This window comes from Amblyraja radiata, chromosome 23, assembly GCF_010909765.2.
Source record: "Amblyraja radiata isolate CabotCenter1 chromosome 23, sAmbRad1.1.pri, whole genome shotgun sequence".
Lineage (NCBI taxonomy): Eukaryota > Metazoa > Chordata > Chondrichthyes > Rajiformes > Rajidae > Amblyraja > Amblyraja radiata.
In genome coordinates this window covers 19292612-19303068 of record NC_045978.1, presented here as the reverse complement: position 1 = coordinate 19303068, position 10457 = coordinate 19292612, and the positions used below count along the sequence as shown (strand labels likewise).

The 10457-nt window shown below is 44.3% G+C and overlaps 1 protein-coding gene across 4 annotated transcripts in view; it reads left to right on the top strand.

Annotated features, from left to right (window-relative positions):
* The first annotated feature begins 796 nt into the window (after nucleotides 1-796).
* Nucleotides 797-10457, top strand: part of src (SRC proto-oncogene, non-receptor tyrosine kinase) — a 141092-nt gene continuing 131431 nt past the window's right edge. The window contains exon 1 of one of the 4 annotated variants that reach the window (XM_033041660.1): nucleotides 797-1300. The gene's annotated coding sequence lies outside the window, so the exon portion shown is untranslated. The remainder of the gene's footprint in view (nucleotides 1301-10457) is intronic. The other 3 variants (XM_033041659.1, XM_033041662.1, XM_033041661.1) reach the window with 3 other exon arrangements.

Below are 10457 nucleotides of genomic sequence, written 5' to 3'. Positions count from 1 at the left end.
GTATAGATAAATGATAAGGGAATAACGTTTAGTTCAAGGTAAATCCAACAAAAATCCAGCCAAAGATTGTCCGAGGGACAACAAAGACGTAGATAGTTTCGCACTGCTCTCTGGTTGTGGTAGGATGATTCAGTAGCCCGATGACAACTCAGTACTTGCTGTTTGACAGCTATCCAAGCAACTCAAGAATATTCCCTCACACCTCTCACAACTTCCATGCAGAAGGTGGGAAGGCTTTCGGGGAATCTGATGGTGCCTTGTTTAGCTGCAGAACATCTCGCCTGCTGTTCATATAGAGATAGCAGATTCTGGAATCTGGAGCAAAAACAAACTGCTGGAAGATGTCAGCGGGCCAGGCAGCACCGCTGAAGGAAAATGGATAGACCCAAATGTTTTGGTTCGAGACTGAAGGGTCCCAACCTGAAACCTGGTCTGTCCATTCCCTTCACACATGCTGCCTGGACCGCCGCATCTGTCTGGGTTTTTTTTTAAACTTGTTCATATATGCTGTTCTCATTATTATAAATCTGTCAGGGGTTGCAATGAGGAACGGATGGCGAAGCAATGATAAGCTTAAAGACAGGAGCAAATAAAAGGGGAAATGGAGCAAAGAAGAAGGATGGAGCAAACGAGAATAGACCAGGCGTGCTTTTGAATAGGGCGCAAGTAAACAAGGAAGGGGTAAACAAAGCAAAGCACTGAGACCAAAGAGTGGTAGCAGAATAATGACCCAGACCACAGCACAAAGGAAACAGATGATACACTGTCTCCGTGCTTTAGCTTGTAGCCGACGCTACAACACGTCCTACATTCGAGTGGATTCCGTCCCAACCGCGAGTGGAGCTGTTCGCTTTAATTCCAAGGATCAAAAAGGTGGTTTCTGCTGTGAAGCGTTTCCGGAGCAACACTCAGCAATGATTGCGCCGCCCCTCCCGCCGATCCACAGACTTGCTCTGTGACGAGCTGCAGAAGCGGAGTTTTCAGGTGGAGCGGCCAAATGCCGATGCACAGAGCCGACCATTATTTACTCACACAAGCGTCGTTCGCTGAATGAATCAGTGAAAGTGCGGCAGGCGGTGGTGTAACGGCGGCGGCGGAGCTGACGGACTGTAGTCGGGGCTGGGAGGAGGTTGCTGTCGATCCGCTGCCGCCGTTTGGGAAAGAGGTCACCCCCCCCCCCCCCTACCCGCCCAGCGAGGGATGGCGTCTGGTCTGCGAGGCTTCACTCACTTGGCGTTTCAATGACTGGTTCAGTCAGCGGCTGGAAGAGGACACACGTGTACAGAGCGGAGAAACCACGGTAAGTGACCCATTGTGGGGACATTGACCAGCCAGTGAAAGGCAGACAATCGCACCCACCAGCGGCCAAGCCACCGACACGGATCACATAATCTCCACAGCAGCAGCACCCCCCTGAATCTGCACCCCCTGCTTGTATTTAGCCCTCTGCTTATCGATCTGCTCCGATTCCCCGCCCCGGAATATTTTTCTAGGTGTGCGCTGTAAACTTTGGTGCGTTTCTTGCCTTTGGGCTGCACCGGAATGCGGTTCGCATTGAGAACGGGGGAGGTCGGGCCGACACCCTCCCTTGTTGCAGGCTTCATCTTTATTCATTGTCTGGAAGAACGAAGTCGGTTCATTTTGTTCACTCCAAGTAACCGACCCTTCACCGTAAATTGAGTAAACTGACAAGAGTGAGCAGGGAAGTGCCATCATACCCAGGTCTTGCATCGGAACTGCCCGCAAACTTTCAGTCATCCTGCTTCATTTATCTTCCCGTTAGCAACGTGATTATGAAGACAGATTCACGACCTGGGTATAATAGACTTCGGCACTACCTTGTTGTAATCTGGTGCCTGTGATACTGCTGTCTGATTCTCGGCCCCGCACGTACGATAGCCGGGAGAAATGGGCAAATCGATGCAATTATCAATGTGAGCGAGTTTGATTATGTGTTTTTTCCACGTTGGAGATACACATATGCACCGTGCAAGCCATGGCGTATCTAGGCGGGCACTCCCTGTATGTCAGCGCCATGGGCTGTGTCCAATGTACACAAGGATAAAGAGAAACCAGCTTGCTTCACTAATGCACATGAATCACGCGTAAGAATTATTTGTTTAAGTAAACAGATGTTAGATGTCCACCAAACTGCATGCCAGGCACCAGCATATTCATCTGGAGGGATTGGCTGATGAGCAAATGCCGTTGACAGTTAAGTTTTGTCCGGTCCATTCTTTTTGCGGCCTGGGGGCATCCACAATGTATTAGATTCCAAACATTTGACAACATGTTTATTTTATCACTAGCATTTTGTGATGAAATGTAATGTAACAAAGAAACCTGTGCAGTGATGGTGGTTCTTCCGATGTGCAGCCTACGACGTTTCAGGAGTCAAGAGTTTTATTGTCAGATGTACCAGGAAGGAAACAATGTAACAATTCTTGCTTGCTACAACTTTACAGGCACGTTAACACAAGAACACAAATAAACATACAACACACACTGATACAATATATCATCAGTTACACGAAGTTAACCAGACCAGAATAGTGCAAGCTGAAGTACACTGCACAACCCATTAAAAAGTCCATAGTAGTTCACTGTAGGTTGGGGCTATGAGATAAAACACAAAAGTTCTGGAGTAACTCAGCTGTTCGGGCAGCATCTGTGGAGGGAATGGATACTTGACGGATCAGATTGGGCCCCTTCGTCAGCCTGATTGTAGTAGGGTGGGGTGGGGGGAAGCTGGAAAAGGGGTGGCTGCAGGACAAAGCCTGGCAAGTGATAGGTGAATACAGGTGAGGGAGGTTTATTTTGCAGATAGGTGAACAAAGGGTAGAGATGAAAAGAAGACATAAGTATGTCAGATAAGCAGAGAATGGGAATCAAATATAAAGCCCGAGGAAGGGATACCCAAGTGGAATATGAGGTGCTGTCCTCCAGTCTGCGTGTAACCTCACTCTGACAATGGAGGAGCCCAAAGACAGAAAGGTCAGTCTGGGAATGGGAAGGGGAATTAAAATAAATAGCAACCAGGAAATCCAGCAGTCCCTAGTGGACCGATCACAAGTGTTTGGGGAAATGGTCGCCTAGTCTACACTATTGTAAAGGAGATCACATCGGTAACAGTAGATGAGGTCAGAGGAGGTGCATGTGAACCTCTGTCTCACCTGGAAGGGCTGTTGGGGTCCCTGGATAGAGGGAGGAGAGGAGCTATAGGGACTGGTATTACGTCTGCAGCAGTTGCAGGGGAAAGTACCAGAGGAGGGGTTGATTTGGGTGGGAAGGGATGAGTGAACTAAAGAATTGCGGAGGGAGTGGTCTCTGTAGAAAGAGGCGGAATCATGCGGTGGATATATCGCCGAATGATGTGTTGGATGAGGAGGCTGGTGGGGTGAACTCGATCCTTATTCCGTCATGGGATAGGGGGAGTGAGAGCAGAGCTACGAAATGCAGAGGAGACATGGATGAGGGATCCATGCACAGCAGCATGGGGGAAACCATGTTTACTAAAGACAGAGGACATCTCAGATGCTCTAGAATGGAAAATCTCATTTTGGAAGCAGATGCATTGGAAATAGAAATTGAGGGTAGGGGTGGCATCCTTACAAGAGACAGCGTGGGAAGAGATGTAGGTTTATTATTGTCACATGTACCTAGACACAGTGAAAACCTTTGTTTTGCATGCTATTCAAACAAATCAGATATACTATACACAAATACAATTAAGTTAAACTCTACTACGATAGATACAGCAAAGGGGAAGATACTGAGTGCAGATTATATTTCTCAGCATTGTGGCACATCAGTTCCATAGAGAAAGTCCAACGTCAACAATGGGATGGAGGTGAATCGGGTAGTACTGTAGCTTATAGAGTGTAGTAAAGATAACTGTGAGGTTTATGGCAGAGTGTCAGTTTATAGTCTGAACACTTTGATGAAAACAGAGAGATCAAGAAAGGAAAGAGAGGAGTCAGACATAGTCCAAGTGCATCTGAGGACAGGGTAGAAATTAGTGGTAAATTATGAAATCCACGAGTTCTGCACAGTTATAGGAGGCAGCCGAATGCAATCTTCATGTAATGGAGAAAGAGTTGGCGAGTGGTGCCAGTGTATGTTTGGAACAAGGACTTAACCAACAAGAAGGCAGGCATAGCTGGGCTCTGCACGCATGCCCAGGGTAAACCTTTAACTTGAAGAAAGTGAGAGTAGTCAAAAGAGAAGATGTTGAGGGTGACGACAAGTTCTGCCAGGAGGAGTGTTAGTAGTAGGAAACTAATTGGATCTCTGCTCCAGAAAGAACTGGAGGTCCCTGAGACTCTCCTGGTGCAGAGTGCAGGTGTAAAAGAACTGGACATCCATGGTGAAGATGGATAATGAGGTATAATTGAAGTGTTGAAGTGTGCATGATTTGTCTTGGATATAGGTTGGAAGGGTCATTTGGAGTAGAATCTGGTGGGGCAAGAGCAGGCAGAAACAATAGGTCTGCCAAGGCAGTCCTGGCTGCATCGTGAAAGAATAAATAAATTGGCAGTATAAGGTTGGAGGCTGTGCTGGGAAGATCGGCAGAGGTGATGAGATCAGTAGCAGTCTGGGAGAGAGTGATCTGATTTTTGACCTGGGGTCATGGTCATGGAGTAGGTATTAGGAGGTGTCCGAGAGCTGGTGTCTGGCCTCAGCATGGCAGAGGTCAGCCTGCCAGACTACAACAGCATTTCCCTTGTCAATGTGTTCGATAACAATATTGATATTGCTGCTGCGTGAGCAGAGTGCTGTGCATTCAGAGTGGGTGAGTTTGGAGTGGGTAAGTGAAGAAGTCGAGACAGTTGATATCGAGCTGGCATTTGGAAATGAAATGATCTAGAGATGGTAAAAGATTGGCTGGGGTAATCTATGAGGAGGAGGAATGTTGGAGTTTGGAGAAGGGGATTGTAACTGGGAGGCGAGGATGCCTTGCCACGGAAATAGACCCAGGGGTGGAGGGTGCAGAAGAAGATCTCGACATCATGATGGGCTCATTGAGGTTTTTCATAGGGGCACAGAGGGAAGGAGGACAGGGTTGTGCAGTGTGTTTCATAAGTCATATGGGTGATGGGAAGAACCTGTACTTGATCGCGGAGGCAATGGTAGTCCGGCTCCTGTAGCACCTTTCCGATGGTAACAGCAAGATGAGCATGTGGCCAGGGTAGTGGGGGACTTAGACTATATTAGCTGTTGCCTGGAGGCAATGCTTCTTGCTGATCCCTTTGGCATTTGGGAGGTCAATACCAGTGATGGACCAGGCAATGGCCATCTGGCGATGTCCACAAACATCGTTGTGAAGTGTTAATGTGTAAAAAAATGATTTTTTCAGACAGAAAAAAGCAAAAAAACAGAAAGTGTTTGAAACAGTTAGCTGATCAAGCAACATCTATGGAAAGAGAAACAGAGTTATTGTTACAGGCTGAAGACCTTTCATCAGAGCAGTGGATTTTATTAGCTGACAAGCTTCATATGTAAATCCGGGTGCTTTGGAGTCAAAAGTGCCGGTTGTTGGTAATCAACAATGTCTTGGTATTTGCACAGCAGGGCCATTTCTGGTCTTCACGCAGATGTTGGAGTATATGAATAACCTGGATCAAAAGCTGCACACTTAAAACGCACAGGAAAGAGCTTTCCCACCAGTTTCTGAATGAACGTTGGGTACTTTTACATGGTTAAATATGGATTTTCTTTTTAATTAAGCATGGGGGATGTGGGTTGAAGTACAGGGAAGTTACTGCGTTAAACTAATTTCTCTTTTAAGTATCATTTCCTGATTTGAGTACTTTTACCTGTTTAAATAAATTATGGTCGAAAATAGTTATGTGTGCTGTAGCAGGAGAGAAGAAGTTAGTGCATTTATTAACTCATTCCAAAAGAGGAACCAATATTACTAATGTCTTAAATTTTTAGCTAATGTTATATGATTGCCAACCCACGGTCCAACATAGCAAAATTGTGCCTTTATTTAGTCAATCAAGAAGCGATCTCGATACGATACGATATGATAGAACTTTATTTATCCCAGAAATTGATCTGCCGACAGTCATAAAAAAAACATAAAATACATGAAACATGAAATTAAAGTGACGAGTGGAAAGGCTTGGGGGATGTGCAAAGATTGAGGGGGGGAGGGGGTGGGGGGGAAGAGGAGTCACTCAGTCTACCCCATGACAGAAGGGGGAGGAGTTGTAATGCTTGATAGCCACAGGGAAGAAGGATCTCCTGTGGCATTCTGACATGCATCTTGGTGGAACCAGTCTGTTGCTGAAGGTACTCCTCACGTTGACCAGTGTGTCATGGAGGGGGTGAGCTGTATTGTCCAGGATGCTCTGCAGTTTGAGGAGCATCCTCCCCTCCAAGACCACCTCCCATGAATCCAACTCCATCCCCAGGACGGAGCCAGCCTTCCTGATACGTTTGTTGACCCTATTGGCATCGGCAGCCTTCACCCTGCTGCCCCAGCACACGGCAGCAAAGAAGATGGCACTGGCTACCACCAATTGGTAGAACATCTGCAGCATCTCACTGCAGACGTTGAAGGAGCAGAACCTTCTCAAAAACGTACAGCTGGCTCTGTCCCTTCTTGTACAGGGCTGCAGTGTTCATGGATCAGTCCAGCTTACTGTCCAGGTACTCTCCAAGGTATTTGTACTCCCTGGTAAACTGCACATCCATACCATTGATGGAGACAGGGGACAGAGGTGTTCCTCTCCTCCTAAAGTCCACCACCAACTCATTAGTCGTGTCGGTGTTGAGCTGCAGGTGATTCAGCCCACACCACTCAAAGTTGTTGACTACACCTCTGTATTCAGCCTCCCCCCCCCCTCACTGATGCAACCCACAATTGCAGAGTCATCTGAAAACTTCTGCAGGTGGCAGGAGACGGAATAATATCTGAAGTCCGAGGTGTAGATGGTAAATAGGAAGGGAGAGAGGACCGTTCCCTGGGGGAGGGCCCTGTGTTGCTCACCAACCTATCCGAGACACAGTTCTATAGCCTGACATATTGTGGTCATCACGATGAAACACATAAAATTCTCGAGGCATCTAACAGATTAGATGAAGGGAACAATGATTTCCCAGGGAGATGAATTCCCTTGAGCCAGGGGTCACTATCTCAAACCAAAGGGATCAGCCACACAGAGCTGAGTTGAAAGGTAATTCTAAAATCTGGTGGAGAATTAATGTTTGGAATTCTCTACCCAAGAGGTTGCGGAGGCTTTGATGCTTGAGTACATTAAAGCAGAGATCAGTACACTGTTGGATATTAATGGAATCAAGAGGTTTGTGGTCTGTGCTGGAAAGTGACTATGAGGTAAAATATCAGCCATAGATTTATTGAATGGCAGAGCAGGAACAAGGGGCCATGATGGATGGGAATGGAATGAGAACTTGAATGCCTTTTCAATGAATGTTTAGAACTGTGTAGAAATATCTTTGCTTGGCATTATTGGTGTAAACTGACTTAGTTCTCAACAACCTATTTACAGCGCAATTGTCAAATCTTACTTTCTTCTGCTCAAGATTCCAGCATCTGCATATCTCTGTGTCTGCTCAGTTGAAGGTGTCATTTACAAATAGAATATGATATTTGAGTTTAACAATGCTGTAAATAATCAAGTCTAAAAATCCCTCAGTATTGTGTTAATGTAGAGCAATAAATAATGTTCAGAAGTTAATGGTGATGAAATTTGAAATTTATAAAATATTTTCTTGATGAAGATTGACAACCAAATCTCTGCATTAAAATGAGCATATTGTAACAGTGTACCTTTCTCCGACTAATACAATATTAGTGATTAGATTGATGTCTCAAATGCTTTACAGAGCATTATAAATGTTCAATGTAATGAAGGAATTTCCTGGATTGCAAAATATGCTCAATGTGTAAAGGGCATTAATGAAAACTATTACTGAAGTGTCCTTAATGATCGAGGCAAAAATGCAAGTTTATTCAGTTATTTTAGGTTTAGGTTTATTATTGTAACATGTACCAAACTACGATGAAGAGCTTTATTTTGCAACCTGTCCAATCACATTAGATAATACTTTACCTAAATACAATCAAGTCAAATTCAAGTACAATCAGTAGAGCAAAAGGGAAGATAGATTGCAGTACACAGTTCTCAGCATTGCAGTACAACAGTTCCATGGACAATGTTCAATGTCTGCAGTGGTGAACCAGACTTGCGTACGGATGACCGCTCTAATGCCAGACAACAGAGGAAAAGAAGCGATTTCTGAATATGGTGGTGCTTGCTTTCAAGCTGCTGTACCTTTTGCCTGACGGGATCAGGAGAAGAAGCAATGACTGGGATGGGACAAGTATATGATTATATTGACTGCTTTTCTGAAGCAACCTGAGGCACGGTGGCATAGTGGTAGAGCTACTGCCTTTCAAAGCCAGAGACCCAGTTTCGATCCTGACTTTGGGTATTATAATAAAGTCTTCAACCTGTTATATCATTTAAAAGTATAATAATCATAGGGAATATATTTTTTGTGTTTACAGGTATGGTTGATTTTTTTTGTGTGAATGAAAACCTCCTTAAGAGGTCTCTTGAACAAGCAGTTTGATTTCAGTTTTTTTTTTGCATTGTCAATAGACTTGAGAAAAACATAACTGGTTTAAGCAAAACATAACATCAGAAAAATATATTATGTTTGCCTTATGAACTTTTAAGTTTATGAAAGAGAAAGAGAGAGATTAATAAAGATGTATAATAATTTTTATGTAGTGGTTCCCTGAGACATGAAAATTATTTCAAGGGTTCCGCAAGGGTAAAAGTATTGAGAAACGCTGATATAGAGAGTATAGATGGGGATTGAGAAGCATCCTTGCGGCGTATTGATGTTGGGAATTATTGTGGAGCAGATGTTGTCACTGTCCTTGCTGATAATGGCCTGTGGATCAGAATGTTGAGGATTCAGTGGCAGAGGGGTTCTAGCTCCAGGTCCAGGTCAGTTTGGCGGTGAGGTTAGAGGGGATGATGGTGTTGAAGGTGGAGCTTTAGTCCGCAAATAGAGGAGTCTAACATAGGCATCCTTGTTGTTTAGATGGTCAGGAATGTGTTTAGGGCCAGGGAGTGTAGAGAAAAAAATGTTGAATTATGGAGAAAATAGCAACTGAATATTGAATGGTACAGCTTGAAACTCTCGTCCAGCAATGGTGAAACTCTCCAGTCTGGCAACTTCCATGGTCTGGTATGGTTTGAATCTGCAGTATAGATCTGTGCTGAGACCAGTCTAAAGAATGGTCTCAATACCAAAAAGCTGTCTGTCCAGATCCCTCTACTTCCCGCTGCCTGTTCTGATTAGCTCCTCCAGCACTTTGATTTTTTTCCACATGATTTCTTGATTTTTTTTGTGGGCTGGCGGCAGTTAGGTTTCAAGCGTAGACAAAATGCTGGAGTAACTCAGCGGGACAGGCAGTATCTCTGGAGAGAAGGAATGGGTGATGTTTCGGGTTGAGACCCTTCTTCAGACTCAACCCGAATAAAAGGGTCTCGACCCAAAACGTCACCCATTCCTTCTCTCCAGAGATGCTGCCTGTCCTGTTACTCCAACATTTTATGTGTAACTTTGGTGTAAACCAGCATCTGCCGTTCCTTCCTATAGGTTTCAAGGGTGCCGGACTAGAGTGTTTCAACCAGGATTACAAATGACATCTTTATGTAGTGATGATATTGTTAGTAAAATGACATAAAATACTTCAGGGGGAGTAATTTGACAAAAGAGGAAAAATGAGGTGGCATGAAGCCAAGAGGTTGGCCTTGGAAGTAGGTTGATTTAAAAGAAAAGAGAGTTTACAGAAGTGATTCGAGTGCATTGAGCTTAGATAGCACAGCTATCAATCAGACTATGTGATGAGAGATGTCAATGTCAGATATTTCACCTGCTGCATTGTTTACTCGGCAATTATGTCCATGTTGGTGCTTATATTTTCATCTTTGATACCTATCACTAGTTTGATCTTGCCTTGTGCTTGCATTTTTTGGGTGGGGAGTTATTTCCCAGTTATTATTTACCTAAAGTTTAATGTGCTCAAATACCAGGGATGACTAATCACGAATTTCTATTGAGCAAAGATGACTATAAACATCTGTGAGCCATCCACACTTGCAAACACCCAAATATACGATATGCTATGCCCGCTGTGTTGGGAAAAGTACAGAATGTACCTATACTTCTATTTTAATCATGATAGAATTTACACTATAAGTATTAAATAAACTAACATGATAATTGGGCGTGAAATGGCTTCCAATATCTTGTTAGTAGGAAACACATATAGGTCAAATGTGTAAGAAGGAACTGCAGATGCTGGTATACACGGAAGATAGACACAAATTGCTGAGTTAACTCAGCAGGTCAGGTAATATCTCTGAAGAAAAGGACTAGGTGACATTTCGGGTCGAGACCATAATCAT